Genomic DNA, 18187 nt, shown 5'->3' on the forward strand with positions numbered 1-18187 from the left:
TATCTTGTGCTAATATACCCCCCCCCTCTCTCTCTCACTCACACACACACACACAATAAGATTCTATGATTATAGCGTGGCTACCGAGAGTAAAGAAGGCCGATGCACATGACAGCGTGACGTCATTATCAGATTCAGTTGTAGGTATATTATATTACTCTCGGTGGCCGTGGTTATAGTCAAGTAGCATCTTCCCAATTCTCTACGTGACGCTACCGGAACTAGTATAGAGGCAAAAAAAAAAAAAAAACAGTTCCTTGGATTTTTTTGTTTATTTAAACTTTGAAGTAAGAAAATATAAAAAAGGACATTATTGAAAAATATACAATAAAAATTAACAAAATTATACAGATAAAAATAACACAATTACTCTTTATTTGCACTTTTAATAACATAATTAGTGCAAATAAAATTAATACAATTAGTGCAAAAAAAAGTGCTAATAAAGAGTAGTTGTGTTATTTTGTGGTATAATGTAATTTTTATGGCAAATGTGTAGTTAAGCGGCATAAATTATTTGACAGACAAAAAAAACAAACTAAAAACTATTTATTTTCATATAAAACACATTACTAGACCCTAAGACTGAAATAAAACCCGCAAAAATTCATTTTTATTATTTTTCAACACTTTTTATTAAACAATCGAGGCCGCCATATTGTTTCTAAAATTTAGCCTTTTTAAGGCCGAATTTGGCCTTTTTACGTTTTTTCATTACAAAAAAAAAAAATGGCGGCCAAAACAGTTCATGAAAGAGTGTAAAAAAGGCCAAATTTGACCTTTAAAAATGTCAAATTTAAAAAATAAAATACATAAGAACGGTGTGTATTGTATAGGTCGACCAAAAGAATTTGTAGCAGCAGGAGCAGCATATAATTGTGGCTTAAGATTTTGAATATGTTTATTTTATAACAGCATTTCTGATTGGTTGTAGCAATCAACTTCCTTTCTGGCTTGCCCAATAAGATGTCATTTCTCTGGTGAGCTGAACACATGATAAAGTGCATAAAAGTTTAACCATGGCAATTCTCTCTTTTTTCCTGGCTCATGGACTGAAGACATCTCCATGTGGCACGGACCAATCCCCAAGTATTCTCTTGGGGTGGCACGGACTAATCTTCATGTATTCTCTTGGGATGCCACACAACCCATCTGGGCCTTCGAGCCCAGGGTTCGACTAAGATAAGACAAAGAATTCATTGTGGCTACCATGAAATAATAACTTCAACCGCACATATATGAACTCTCCTTCTCCCAAAGGATTCTCTAATCTTTTGTCCCCCATCAATATCCCTGTCAATACATGCATGTACGCTCCTACTGCTAACTTCAACACGCATCCATGAACTCTTGACTACAACTTGGATGTCTTCAAGTCCAACATAAACAAATCCCTGATGAACCGCCCCCTTAAGTAAGACACTTTATCAAATCTCCAATACTAACGATTACTACGATACTATCCTATTGATTACTATACACGCAATAACCCGTATCCCCGAGTGGCTTCCAGGCCTTGATAAGTGGTAACCATCATGTAAAAAAAAAAAAATAAAAATAAAAAAAACTCTTTCAACAAGTCTTTCTAATAATTCATCAACAAACTCTTCCCAATACTAGCTAGAATCGTAGCAGCATATACTCGCGGCTTAAGATTTTAAATGTGTTTCTTTTATGACATCATTGCTGATTGGTTGTTGCGGTCAACTTCCTTTCTGGCTTGTCTAATCAAAGATCATCACTCAGGCGATGTCAAGATATGGATTATCTCATCTTGTTTTGTATTTTTAACTCTACGAGTTACGTCCCTTGGAATATAATAAAGATGGCTTCTTGTACCCTAAAGACGTCTCATCATTATCTCTCCTTTATGTTCACTTATTCGTCCCAACAAATACAACGGCGAGTTGACCACGTGACTGAGTTTATAAAAGGTTAAACCCACAATTCTCTCACTCTTGCTTCCCGCCTCTCGCTGACAACACACTCCTCTGTTGGGGCACAATTTCGCCCGAGCCTTTGGCTCTAGGTTAATAAGAAGACGAATAAGCTAACATGGCTTACGTCACATATGGACTTCAAAACAATACATACATGAACTTTTTATATCTTCCTATAAGATTCTCTAATATTTCGGGGAACATGGTGGCCATAACTCTTTGTTTATAGTTATCCCTTCCGTAAACGTCATAAAGTCGTGTCAGTGATCTGTGAGATGTGTGGAATGTAGCGCCATCTTGTTGGAAAAAGAATTGCGTTTTGTCTTATGGTGTCAGTTGGTTGTTAAGAGAAACATTTTCATGGAATGTTCAAAGATGTTTAATGTGAGCACTATTGGTCACACGACACACATCAAGCCGATAGTCCAATTCTTGCCAAATACGCCCCAGCATTGCATTGTCAATGGTTGCAATAGCTCCTGTTATTCTATTATAAGTTAGAAAAGCATTTCATCCAAGGCATGAAAATTGTTAAACAAAATGTTTTTACTACAGGCTTTAAAAATAAAGGTACAAGATTCAATTTGAAATTTATTTATCTTCAAAGTGCACTTTTATAAATTTTACAAAGTAAGGTATAAAAATTTAATTTAAATTGAATCAAAAAATTACCTTGGATTTATTTTATGTAATGTACATTCTGTTGCACTTAAAAAAAAATCATTGAAAATTTTATATCTATATCATTAATTGCTAGATGAAAGATAATGTTTTTTCCACTTTGAAGATAAATAAATTTCAAATTGAATCTTGTACCTTTATTTTTAAAGCCTGTAGTAAAAACATTTTGTTTAACAATTTTCATGCCTTGGATGAAATGCTTTTCTAACTTGTATCTTATCTTTTTAAGATTATATTTTATTTAATTTATTATTATGTAGGAGAAAAAATAGTAGTCCTCGCCAGCAAAAGTCTTTGTTATTGTTACTCTATTATTATTATTTAAAACATTATGTGTCCTGTTCTTTCGCGTGAGGACGAATTATTATTCTATTAGAGAGATCGGGCTACTTTTAAGTGGGCCGCCTAATCTGGAAAAAAATAGATTAGAGAAAGATCAGAGAGAGAAAGAGACAGAAAGAGACCGGGCTATTTTTAAATGGGCCACCCGGTAGAATGAGTGGTAGTGGTTGTGACCGAACGGTGACTTTAGGTGGTTTGGTATATTCTTTTTCATGACTCCGGTTGCTTCTTTAATTACTGGAATGATAGAGATCTTCCTAAGATTCCGGTTTCTTTTCATGTCGTACATAAGACCTTGGTATTTCATTATCTTTTCCCTCTCAGTTCTGTTTAACCCAGCATCATTGCAGATATTAACTTCTACTAAGGTTTGGAGTTTAGAACACGCCAGGTTGCTTCTTTCTCCTTCTTGTCACATATTGACAGTTGTATAGGAAGAAAAATATATTAGGTTGGCACAAAAATAATGTTGTTTCTTGACGTGTGTGTATATATATATATATATATATATATATATATATATATATATATATATATATATATATCTGATAAAAACGACATTTTTTTTTGCTCCAACCTAATATATTACAAAAAGATGCACACACATTCCTGGTGAACCAAGTGCAAAAGAGATCCAGACAATTGCACTTAAGGGAACAACAAGGATACAAAAAAGAGCTCTTGGCTGGTTTCAATAAAAAGCAGCACAATGTTGGCAGCTGGTTTGGTTGCCCCATACCCAACGTTACAATCTTCAAAGGAAGAAGATTAAAAAAAAAAAACGAAAAAACAAAACACACATACACACACACACACATCTATCTATATATATATCTATAAAAGTGAACATGTCTGTGTGTGTGTGTGTGTGTACATTTCCCTATGTAATAACTGTCAATTTTCAGTCTACATACTCGAAATTTGATATACAGGGTACTGAAATTTGGGAAAATCTTTGACCGGTTTTCGGCCAGAAATTTGGCTGTTAAGGGGTCAAAGTTTAACGATTTGACCTTTGAGAACTCTACTAAACTCCTCTGACAATTTTGGGTCTAGACACTTGAAATTTTAGATATAGGTTCCTTGTACATGCATCTAACTTAATAATTTGATTTGAGCTCCAAACAATAAGTGTTAAGAGGTCATAATAGGGGTCAAAGAACTCTACCAAACTCCTCCGTATAAACACTTGAAATTTTAGATATAGATTCCTTGGACATGGATCTAACTTAATAACTTGATTTGAACCCCCAAAACAATAAATTTTAAGGGATCAAACTTTTAAAAAATTGACCGCTTTTTTTTTTTTTGCTCAACATACACCATCTCCAAACACTCGGGCAACGCCGGCTGAAATACTAGTATATCTATATGGTAGTAACAGGGAGGCCTGACGTTTCCTGGCATTAAATGATAATCAACAAATGTTCCACACCTCCAACTTTATGTTCATCGAAATCCGTGAAATCGTTCATTTTTCAATCAAATCAATCGATTGCCTGCTCTTGTTGAAGAACCCACCACGGTTTAACAGCAGAAACTTCACATACCTCCCCACAGTGACTTAGTTCACAATACATTGCACTGTAGAGAACCTATTGTCGATTTTATAAAATCATGTTTTCAAAATGACTTGAAAAAGCTTCAAATACGAAAGTCAATGATTTAATTGTGCTTTAAACAGAAACATTCATTTCAAATGCACCCTGTCATATTAAAGAATTTATAGTTGATTTTATGCGCCTGGCCTTTCTGCTTGTGCGATAATAAAACTTCTCAAATATACTTGCAATATTTAACTGTATAAGTCGTTAACTTTAGTCAAAATCGCTTATCGCGTCTTTCATCTGATTTTTTCGATTATCGATACTTATCGAAGACATTCTAATAGAAAACCTCTCTAAGAACACTGCCAGGTACATAAAGTTCATTTGTGTGAAATTTAAAAAACATCAGCCCAGCTGTTTAGGAGTCCATAGGAAACGAACTTATACACACGCACACAAAGTTCCTTTTATATAATAGTATATATATATATTTCTGTAGAAATATATTTTCTTATAATATATATCAATCCTTATTTAAGAAGCTCAATGTAATTACAGAGCAATATAGAGAATAAATGACAAAAGGTTATATTCCAAAATTCATGATGTTGACCATAATTAACATGCTGACAATAATTAAGTGATTGATTTTGCGTTACGAAACAGATACTGTCAAGAATTGTATAAGTCAACTGAATTAAAGGAATAAATTTAAGATGGTCAACATCATGAATTTTGGAATATAACTTTTTGTCATTTATTCTCTCTCTCTCTCTATATATATATTCAATATTATTATGTGCATAAAAGTAAGTCATCTATTGTTAAAAATAATAATTAAAAATAATAATTAAAAAACAAAACGAAAAATAATTTTAAAAAATAATGTCCTAAAAATGTGGGGTGAAAAAAAGATAAACAAAGGGCAGATAACTCCTTTCTTATAATAAGGTAGGGAAAAGGAAGAAAATACAGAATCGCTAATAAAAAAAATAAATCAATAATCTCTCTCTCTCTCTATATATATATATTATTTTTAAAAATAGTAATCTATGTACAAGTGTGTTTCGGGGTCCTACCCCTCTTCAGCGTGTACGTAGATTACTGTTTTTAAAAATAAATAAATAAATAAAATACATCCAAATAAAAAGTGGGTGACTTTCTAAGAAAACACCGAATCACCAAGGTGAAGACAGTAACCTTAATATCATTTAAAAAAATCAACACCAAAAACTACATTATATACATATATATATATATATATATATATATATATATATATATATATATATATATATATATAATTGTCTCTTACTCTACGCAGAGTATGAAATAGTTTGATTCATCCACTTATCATACTAATAAAACAATATTTATTTTTAATTTATCATTCTTATCTATATATATCTGATTGGACTCCTGGCCCGAATCAATGTAACTCTCTCTCTCTCTAGATTTCTCTGATCCTGAAGATCTAAGGCAGTTGATGGAAGACACAGTTGGCGTCATGTGCAATTTGCTGGATGTATGTGGATCTAGGTTGTCCTATGCTCGTGCGACCATATTGCTGTGGAGTCTACAGTAATCCATTTCTCACCAGCTCTTTCTTGTACACCTGTATGCTACAGTGTTAAACATATCTTGGCAAGATCATCCCATGAAGCAGCAACTCTATGGCAACCTACCTGCCATATCTACTACCATCAAAGAGCAACGTTTGCGATTTGCCGGTCACTGCCAGAGGAGCAAGCAATCATTGCTATATTATCATCAAAATATCTTTTTACAACATAGCTTTGTAAAATACTGCATGTATTGTAAAGACAAAAAACCCAAAGACAACTATTTTTTAAACAATTCAAAATAAATTAATGTTTGCTATTTTTGGTCCCTCAACAAAAAGAGGGTGAACCTATAAATTCACCCATATCCGTTCGTCTGTCCACACTTTTCTCAATAACTACGCCTCAGAATTTTTTTGAAATTTTGCACAAACATTAAACATGATATGAGTAAAAAAAAGTAACATGGATTTTCCAGGAAATCTCCGGTTGCTCCCCCTCCCTTAGGGGTGCCTTTCGGGTTAAAATTGACACTTTTATGCTTATTAAAAAAATTGATGCCTTGGATTTTTATAAAAACTTTCTGAAAAGTTGTAACTAACTGATTTCTTTATAATTTTGTTTGTCTATACTTCGCAATAACTCTTGGGTGTGCTTCGGGGGCTCTTTTAGGGCTAATAAAAACACTTCATTTTTGGGACTATTTTACCATATTTGTCCAAAATTTTCTGTGTATGTCTATTTAGTAGTTTTGCATAGTGCTGAACTCAAATTTAAATATGTTAAGGCCTTGGGGACTTTGGGGGGGGGCCAAATGATGGACGACTATTTTTTTTTTAACAATTCAAAATAAATTAATATTTGCTATTTTTAGTCCCTCGACAAAAAGAGGGTAAACCTGTTTATTCACCCTTTGTCAATTCGTCTGTCCGCACTTTTCTCGATAACTATGCCTCAGAATTTTTTGAAATTTTGCACAAACATTTAACATGATATGAGTAAAAAAGTAACAGAACGGATTTTCCGGGAAAACTCCAATCCCAAAGGGTGCCTTTCGGGTTAAAATGGCTAAACTTGACACTTTTGTGCTTATTAAAAAAAAAAAAAAAAAAAAAAATGATGCCTTGGATTTTTATAAAACTTTCTGAAAAGTTCTAACTGATTTCTATATAATTTTGTTTGTCTATATTTCGCAATAACTCTTGGGTGTGATGGAGTTGATCATTTCTTTTTTTGCATGGTGCAGAACTCAAATTCACATATGTTAAGACCTAAAACTGCACCGTTTGTTCATTTTCACCAAGATTTGACATCCACTGGGGGCTAAATGGGGCAGGGGAAGCAAATGCTGAACTTGATCATTTTTTTTTTTATGCCTCGTTCACTGTATACTCATGGGGGACCATGTATGCTTCACTTGTTCATTTATAATTTCATTGTCCTATTTTTTCCCTATATGAAGAACTTTCCAAAAGTAATGCCTCCTATTTTTTTTATGTTCCACTCGAATGATCAAAGAGGATTAAAAATTCAATTGTTAGAATGACTGAACTTATGCATTGACATGCGTCAGAAGTAGAAATGAGTCACTGAAAAACTGAAACGATCACCATCCACTGGCGCCTGCTGAATATTTCCAAAGCAACGCAGTTGATGTTAGCACAATTAGGAGATGGGTTCATTGATTTCAGAGTGGCAATAGAGATGCGAGTGAGAAAGCGCACTTTGGACTTTTATGACTGAGGCATTAAAACAGGCTGACAAAAGTGCATTAAGAATGGTGGTGACCATGCCTGGAGCACAAAAAGTTGAACGTTTTAATGGTAATGCTCACGTCTTTGTAGCTTTTGAACAATTTAGTTTTTGAGGTAAAAAAAAAAAAAAAAAGAAAAAAAGTAGGCCTTAATTTTGGACCAACTTTCATATATTTTTGCAAAAAAAAAAAGGGATAAATTATTAAACCTTTCTAACTAGCAGAGAAACCCGATGTTGCCCAAAATTATGGATTTAGGTCAGACTGTAACAAATAAGGCTGGGGAACTATATGTTTTAGTTTCAACTAGCAAGGGGAGCCTGGCGTTACCTGGTCATTAAAAAAAAATTATGACACTGGAAGGAGGGGGGGTGCGACATTACCTGGTCATTAGCTAGAAGTGAAACTGAAAGCAAAAGTTTGTAAGCAAATGTGTTATCAATGGGACCACGAGGACACAGATGGTATCACAATGCAAATTTAGCTTTTTAAAACGAAAGAACGTAATGACGATTCGCAAACTGTGTCGAAAGCAAGGTTTTTATCTGACCCCCCCCCCCCCCCTAAAACAAAACGCCATTTTTGCACAAATTGATTTTTTTTTACAATTTTTTAATATTATGTGTCTGAGAGATCAATCTTTCTAAAAATACCATGTTTGTGCCTGTACGATGCAAATGAGAAAAGTTTTTAGCAGACATACGAACACACACACGACTGAGATTTATATAATAGACTGGCGGGGGTGCCCGACATTGCCCGGGTGTTTGTCAGTGTGTGTGTGTGTGTGTGAGTAGGAAAAAAAAAGTGTTAGGCAGGTAGGCTCGAACCCGAAGCCTTGAGGTGAAGCCGGAAAAGAAAGTGAAAGAAAACGTGATATTTTACCGCTACGCTAAGACGGCAGAGGAAGTGAGGATCGTTGAAATTAAACGATTAAAAAGTTAAGTGAATGAGTTGACACAGGTGCATAAACATCACGCACTTAACTTTGGCTGCAAGCCAGTTAAGCTTGTTTCCCCAAGATGTTGGGGAAAACCAGCTCCCCCATAAAAAGGGTAGTGTCCAAATGAACAGCAATTGTCTGATATGACGGGTTTTCCCCACATTGATCAAAGCTCATTGCTTTCTGAACGTCCCGGCATGAACCCGACTTTATTTTCGATTGAGTTTCGCTTTTATACGAAAAACACAAAAAAACACGCGAGAAGACAGAATAGCGGGAATTTTATAAAGTAAAAGTCGCTCAAATAAAAGATAGACATGACGTCCGTTCGCAAACCAGAGGTATTATAATCCAGGAAGTATATAAAACTTTCTAAGAAATGTTTTACGGCATATCAACCCTTTTCAGGTTATTTAATGGCAAATCCAGTGATTTTGAAGAACAATTGTTTTAATAGAATATATTTGTTTTTTTTTAAAGTTGGTTTCTATTTAACTCATAGTTGGGACCCTAACAGGTACTACCAGTCTGGGTCAGAGTGGACCTGGGAACAATGGCGATTAAAGGGTGGCTCCAAACTCCCCAAAGCCCGCAAGCTGGGGCCTCACCATCGGATATAGTTTAAGGTCATATTCAGGACCTTTGGCAGAAGGGATATGAAGAAAGAAGCTATTCTCTGGATATTGAGCACTTTTTGTTGCCCGTGTGCTGGAGCCCCCCCCCCCACAATAAATTTCAAAACAACTTTTCTTTCAATCAAAATAGCAGTGAGTGCCCGCACAACCGCAATGAAAAAAAAAAAAAAATGAACCGTGGTAGGCAGGCTTGAACATGAAATGCACAGAAGAGGGAAAAAAGGAAAAAAGTTATGAGCAAACGGTTTTATCCATTGGACCATGAGTGCTTATGACGTCATGACATTGAAAACAAGGTTTTTAAACATAGTTTTAGTTTAATATATATGCGTCACTTGCGAAAAGAGCGATACAAAAACTGACCTCCCTCTTCCAAAAAGTGGTCCAGTTGACTGCCACGCAATCTTTTTTTCTAATTTTCACATATTATGCATCCGAGGGATTGCTCTTTCAGATGATACCGGTTTTGACCTTGTTGGATGCGGCTGACAAAAGTATTTGGCAGACATATAAACACAAGCACACTAACACACAGACATCTGCCCTTTATATAATAAACTAACATGGTTACCCGGCATTGCCCGGGTGGAGAGAGATGGAATACTGAAGATATTGAGCAACCCACCGCCCTAAAAAACCCTAACTTTTCTTCAATTAAAATAGCAACGAGTGCCCGTATGACTGTAAAAAATTTTTTTTTTAAATTAGCTGCAGTAACCTGTAATGGAAAAGGAAGTGAAAAAAAAGCTAACGCGCTAGCTGTCACGGCCACGCCGACTTATGTCACGACAGGTCGAAATAACGTTTCATAAACGTACTTCCAGATTCCTAGGCATATGACTTGCAAAAATTGCGAGGCAAAAAGTGACCCCTCCTTGCAAGAAACGCCAGTTCACCCAGAAAGAATTAATCTTTTTGGCCAATTTTTACATATTTTTTATCAGAGATTGATCTTTCTAACAATATCAATTTTTCATGGTCCGATGGGTCTATCAAAAGTTTTCGATGGACATACAAACACACACACAAACTAACACACATTTTCCCTTTTATATAATAGACTAGCATGGTTACCTGACGTTGTCCAGGTAGAAAGTGGTGGTATACTAAGGATATTGAACATAAAAAATGTTTCAATCAAAATAGTAGCAAGTACCCGTGCAAGCGCAAAAAAAAAAAAAAAAAAATTACCTGCAGCAGGCAGGCATACTCGAACCTGTAATGCGAAAGAGGAAAAAGAGGTTAAAAAAGCTAATGTGCTAGCTGTCTTGGCCACAGCAACTTATGACATCATGAGCCTTCGAAATAACGTTTTATAAATATTCGTTGAGATTGGTAAGCGTATGATTTGCAAAAAACGGCCTAGTTGACCAGCACAGAATTAATCTGTTTGGCCAATTTTTAGATATTTTTCATCAGAGAGATCGATCTTTCTAATGATACCAATTTTGCCACAGTCTGATGCATCTATGAAAAGTTTTTGGCACACATTTTCCCTTTTATGTTTTATATAATAAACTAGCGGGGGGTATCCGTATGTGTGTTGGGGGGGGGGGTAGTAGATAAAAAAAGAAGGCTCGAATTAAAAAATGAACAAAAAGAAAAAAAAGCAGTGGAGAAAGATTTGAGAGGGAGGTAGGCTCAAACCTGAAACCTTGAGGTTAATAGTCTGATGACATACTAGGAGGCCTGGAAGCCAGGGACTTTTGAAAATAAGCGTTTAAAAATTAAAGGTGGTTTTTCTATGTCAAATCTTATGCCATAGCAGCAGGAAATTTTGTTGTAATTCTAAGATAAAAGTGGCCGAAATAAATATTTACGACCAAGTTTCCTAAGTGTGAGATATTATGATCTGTGTAGTATATAAAAAGTTATAAGAATGAGCGAGCAAGCTGAAACCACGCCGAAAAAAGCCTTTGGCGGACATACATAAAAAAATGCCCAAACACACACATTTTCGCTTTTATATATTAGAAAAAAAAGGTGCTAGCTGATGACACCCAAGTCATTTTTTTTTTAACTTTTAGGATCATTACTATATATTGGGTACAATATAATAAACATTAGCATATTGGCTGTATAATAATGAATATAAAAGTCTGCATGAATTAAAATATATTTAAGTGTATGATCAGGCTACACTAAGGGGTCACTATTATATATTGGGTACAATATAATAATAGAGAATTGATTATAATAATAAAAACAAACTATACATAAATAAGTTTAAGTGTATTTTATGACTGGGCAACACCGGGGGGGGGGACTTGCTGGTAAATAGATGAAACAGCAATTGGAGTTGAAAAATTCAAGTTGATGAGGTTTCTGATTTTGAATTTTGTCATAAATAATGTATGAAAGTTTTTCCTTAACATTTCTTGTGTTATAAAAAAAAACTTATTTTAAACATTTGTATGAAAAAGTTTCTTGAAATGAATAAATGGAATATATTTTTAAATATTTAGAAAATTATTTACAGAAATATAAACTATGAACTTTTTTTTGAAATAAAATATTTCCATATGATTATATTTTAAATATAAAAAAAAAATATTCATAGAAATGTAAAAAGTAAGTTTTTTTTCTTTTTTTTTTTTTTATTGTTTCATGATAAAACAAGAAATGTTTCCACATGGTTTCTTATTTCATTTCATGCTTAGTGACTTCTGTTCTATATTTAGGTAAACCGAGTGCACTTCTGGTGTCCTAACTTTGAGTACCGAATTTTTGGACTTAACCTGGTAAAAACAAAAGTTGAAATAACCATTTCAATCATGCCCGAAAGAATAAAAAAAAATGAACAAAGTTTGGAAAAGAAAGAAAAAAGAATTTGGGCAATGGCAGTTGGGGATGATTGCTTTGACCTTAAAAGATGAAGACAACAACAACCTTTTTTATTTTTTTATATTTTGTTTGGGTTTAATTCATAGAATCAAGCAATAAAAAATAAGAGTTTCTCTTTTTGTTCTATTTGGTCGATGCGTTGTGTGCGTGCATGCGTGCGTGTGGGCTCCTGAAATTATTTTCAGAAAAAAGTTCATCTGCAAGACAAACGCTGTCATAAGATTTCTGACAACAACGTCTTTGGAGTTTTTTTTTTTTTTTTTTTTTTTTTTAATTTCTTTTACTCAATCATTTCAAGAAAAATTTTTGGAACTCAATTGCTTTTAATGGTACTTGTACAGTTTAATCAAGACATTAAAAAATGAAAATATAAAAAAAAGTTTAAATTGTATATCTCCGTTATGGAATGAAGTTATCCGACAAAAAATTTCCCTTAATTTCATCATTTTTTTTTTTTACAGCGAAAACACAATTTATGATACCGAGCAAAAGGTTCGATTTTTAGGAAGAAAAGCTAGAATTAAAGATGGGGAGGGAGTGTCGCCACTTTAACTGGAGTTATCTCCCTGTGGCGTTTCTAAAATTCAAACAAAATTTTTTTTTAAATCCAAGATACCTGCCTTCAACGCGCTCTCATAAAAACGTGTTTTTCCGCTGTAAAAAAAAAAAAAAAGAAACTACTTGATCAAATTAAGTGAAATTTTTTTTCGGAGATCTTCAGTCCAAAACAGATACATACAATATAACCTTTTTTCGATATTTTCATTTTTTAATGTCTCGATTAAACTGTACAAGTACCCTATTAACAATGGAAAACGTAAGGAATCATGGTGTGGAAGAGTTGTTGGATTGGGAGAGGGAGGGAGATCATTCGAAAGAGTAATCTGTAATGGAGCAAAAATCAGAACAACACAATCTCTCAAAATTTCAGAGCTGACAAATTTGTCTTCACATTATGATAATCAAAATCGATTCGATCCCGGCAGGAGGGGGGAGGGGTTGCTTTGAGTTTAGTCAGATGTTTAAAAAGATCTTTTATTGCTGGGAGGACGTGCTGTAAAAAAATGTAATAATCCAAGATGAAAAGAAAGGGTCAGGTTTGTAAAACCACCATTTGGATTAGAACGGTCTTTGTTGTTTTTATTTATTTATTTTTTTAGCCAAATGGATGAGATATTGTTATGAGTCCTTTTGATATTTACATTCACAAATATCTTCTAATATATAAAGAAAAGTCAGTCTCCTTTTTTGTGAGCGATAGCTTCCTTCTTACAAAATCGATATTTGATTCTGTTTTATCAGTTATTTTCGTGGATCATTCAGTATGATGTTAAGAACAATAATTTGATTCAATTCCTCCTAGAAAATACTTTGACTGGGCCAGAATTACTTTCATTTAGACGCCATTTTTTAAAGAAAAGGTGATGTGACTGTATTCACTTATATCGAGTTACTTTGTTTAAAACAAAAAATATTAAAGAAAAACTAAAAATAAAACAAAAAGAAACAGAATAGTTAGTTTTAAAAAAATCATAAGAAAACAGAATTAAAAACTACAAGTAAAAAAGTACCTGTTAGATAAAGCTAATTAGCAAAATAGAGAGTGGATGTTCTTTCACTTTCAGCAGCTACTGAACTCTCGCTTCCTTTATTTTGTCCTTTAGTCCTCACATTCCATGAGTGATGTTTCTGACAAAGAGGAAAGAATTTATTCCATTTAACACATATCGCTTGGAAATTTTTGACCTTGAAGTACTATTTTTTTTTAAAGCTCCTTACATCAAATGGCTTCATGCTTTGTTGGGAGAGATTTCAATAAAAAGAAAAAAAAAAAACACTGTATATATATATATATATATCTTAATAATTATAAAATTCTGAACCACAGAGTTTTATGATTATTAAGTTATATATATATATATATATATATAGCATTTTTTTAATTATATATATATATATATATATATAAGACTGAAGAATCCTATAGTGGATGAAATGCGGAATATTCAGTGTAGCTTAATTGCCATATATATTTTATAACTTATTAACTAGCTCTACCTACGTATTGAGCACTGTTGAAGTAAATACTTCAAGTTTACACATAAATTTATACTTTTGTATATTAATTTTATGTGAGTAAATGAAGTTGTTATATATATATATATATACACACACACATACTTTGAAGTCTGGAAATGAATTAGACTACAAGTTGGTCATAAGACTAGGAACAATTAGATACACCAACTTGTAATCTAATTCATTTACTAGAAGGAAATATTCATATAAGACAACCGCAGCCAAATAAAATTGCTCAATATACTAGATAGAGTAAATATATATTCTAGTTTATATGTTTATTGCTTGAATCAAAGAATACACAGTTTAAATATTTTCCCTCTGTATGTGCTACTTAGCAAAGTTATTGTTAACCAATATTAGTATTTTGCTAGAAATCTTCCTCTGAGGAGATGTGCTTACATTGAAAACTCATGGGTTAAGGGCATTAATTTAACCATTGTATTCTTTGATTCAAGCATTACATTTTGCATTTCATTTGAAAACTGATCCTTTTAAATTAAATTTAAACATATAAACTAGAATGTATCTATATATCTCCCTCTCTCTCTCTTTATATATATATGAGTGTGTGTATGCACATCCAACTGTCTTATGTATGTATGTATGTATGTATCACATTCAAATCTAGATAAAACACACAATTTTACTGTAAAGAATTGTCAAATTCAATGTCATAACCAATATATAAGTGTTTAAATAGACTACTTAGTTAAGTGTTTTGGTCAAATAGACTACTTAGTTAAGTGTTTTGGTCAAATAGACTACTTAGTTAAGTGTTTTGGTCAAATAGACTACTTAGTTAAGTGTTTTGGTTAAATAGACTACTTAGTCAAGTGTTTTGGTTAAATAGACTACTTAGTCAAGTGTTTTGGTTAAATAGACTACTTAGTTAAGTGTTTTGGTTAAATAGACTACTTAGTTAAGTGTTTTGGTTAAATAGACTACTTAGTTAAGTGTTTTGGTTAAATAGACTACTTAGTTAAGTGTTTTGGTTAAATAGACTTAGTTAAGTGTTTTGTTTAAATAGGCTACTTAGTTAAGTGTTTTGGTTAAATAGACTACTTAGTTAAGTGTTTTGGTTTGGATTCTAACTGGCGGCACCAAAGCCATATTTCATTTTAAACTTTAAGGGGTCAAAATTGGAACTTAGGAAGTGTAAGTCGCATGGGCTAGAGAGTAGAACTGCCCACTATCAACTTGATGATTGTAGGTTCAAGATAAATGCTAGTCTAACCGCACCAAAGAGCTGTGATACAGCGAAACAGTGTTTGCAGATGACTATTACATAAATTACATAATTGGCCAAGATCAAAGTGTAGTATCTGTTCTTCAGATGCTGCACTTCCATTTCTTGCTCTCTTTCGGTGGAGGAGCAATCCTTTACGACTGAGACAATTTTCTTATTTTTCTACCGTTTCTTCACGTTAAAAAACGACCCTGATGTCTAACTCTGTCTCGTGGGGAGGCATTGTAAATAGGTACATAAATTACAAAATATCTGATATTTCCCCAAAATCTCTGGCCTGGCTGAAGGGGAGATAAAAGCTTACTGCTATGGTTTCAAATGATCTGAAATAATAGCAAGGGGAGACTTGATTCCAAATATTTCTCATATGTTATATCTCTTCTCTTTTGGAAATAGGGTACGATTATGAATATCTCCAGTATCAAATAATCTTTATACACTGTGAAATTTACTTTATGAAAACCAAAGAGGGGAAATATAACATATGAGAAATATTTGGAACCAAGTCTCCCCTTGCTGTTATTTCAGATAACTTTCTTTTTTTTTACATAGTACGTCACCACTTATCAAGGCCGATAGGTCACTCAAGGATAAGGGTTAAAGAGTGTAGAGTAGTCAAAAGGACAATATAGTAATCGATAGTAATGGAAGTTCGGTAAATTTGTTAACTTAAGTGGAACGGCTCATCAGAAACTTGTTCACGTTGGACTTGAAGACAACCATATTATAGACAGCTGGAAAGCAGGAAAACAGAACACAATTCCACAAGCGTGCAGTTCTAAGAAAGAAGCTTTGATCATGGAATCTATGTTTAAGTTTAGGCACAGATAAAGAGTGGGGGGAATTATTGATAGTGTTTTCAGCTAGTCGAGCGTTTCTTGTGAAAGTTTGGCGAGGGAGGACCATAGATTGAAGCTCAGTCGAACACTTTCCATGAAAATAACGATAAAGCAGAGACAAACTCGTAACATCTCTTCTGTGAAATAGAGGTTGCAGCAAAGAGAAAAGGACATCTCCCACCAGGCCACGAAGTTTGAAACCATAGTAACAAGTTTTAGTCTCCCCTCTATCAAGGCTAGAGGTTTTGGGGAAATATCAGATATTTAGTAATTCATATACAAAACTAGGAAAACAAATAACCATGTTTGAAACATTGTATAACTGTAAAAAAGTGTCAAAAATAGGCTCTGGATGATGGATCATCCCCCTTAATGTGCGCCCTTAAGGTTAAAGGTCACATAGCCATAGGTCATTATCTTTCCAACTCGCCTTCATTTGTTAAGTTCTGATCAATAGTCGGTGAGATTTGGAAGTTATAAAATTGCTAAAAAAGGTGATTGATATATATATATATATATATATATATATATATAGATAGATAGAATAATAACAAAAAGTTATATTCCAAAATTCATGATGTTGACCATCTTATAATTTATTCCTTTAATTCAGCTGACTTATACAATTCTAAGTCAACTGAATTAAAGGAATAAATTATAAGATGGTCAACATCATGAATTTTTTGGAATATAACTTTTTGTCATTTATTCTCTATATTGCTCTGTAATTACATTGAGCTTCAAATAAGGATTGATATATAATAAGAAAATATATTTCTACAGAAATATATATATATATATATTTTTACACACACACTTGTAGCCAAATTGAATATCGAAATGCTCATATCTTTGGTTCTATGGGATGAAACTACATGAAAATTTTCAGGCTTTTGGAAGATTTATAATACTATTTTATGGTTAAAATTTTATGACAATTGGTAAAAAAAAACAAAAAAACTATATTTTCAAATCAATGAAATATGTTCAAATTTGCTTAAATATAGTGTCCTGGCAGGCAACTTCAGTTTTGCTGCTTCGGTTGTCTCCCTTGTGACCTTGCCAGGCCACTAATATATATATATATATATATATATATATATATATAAAGCTGAACGTCTGTGTGTCTGTACACTAATAGTATCCTATATGGTTGACTATTATAGAAAACTGAGCACATAACAATAATAGAAGAGATATTGAGGATCAAAAATAGTTAAGTTTCATTTTGAACAATGGTGGTTTACTAAAATTGTGGGGTCTGCATACGCGCCTAGCCCCCAAAGTAAGGAAATAAAAAAATTAAAAAACTTTTACAAGGGTTTTTGATATAGATGTGCATACGAATACTTTGATAAGTATGTTTCAACTTGAACAGGGATGGTATAATAAAATTAAACCATATTTTAGGGAAAAAAATAAAAATCATTTATCTTTTAGATGACGATTCATTTATTATTATTAAATAAATGAAAGAATTAAATAATGAGGTAGATAGAGTATGCCAAAGTAAAACACAGAGTTGATTTTATGAAGTAAAAATGAAGATTGTGAGAGGCAAGAATTACCTCAGTCGAAAAGGATTTGTTTTCCTCCGATTGACGAGGAAAGAGCAGATACTGAATTTTTAATTATTTATTCGGCAATAAAATTTAAATTCTTTTTTCCATGATAGCTTTGATGTCGATACCCCAACATTTGAAGTTATTTCTTTACATGCACAACCCCTTATCATAACTCTATGAGAGTCCATTTTTTGAAGGCTCTTTTTGA

Source organism: Euprymna scolopes, chromosome 17 (assembly GCF_053919585.1).
Source record: "Euprymna scolopes isolate OS-2025 chromosome 17, ASM5391958v1, whole genome shotgun sequence".
NCBI classification, from domain to species: domain Eukaryota; kingdom Metazoa; phylum Mollusca; class Cephalopoda; order Sepiida; family Sepiolidae; genus Euprymna; species Euprymna scolopes.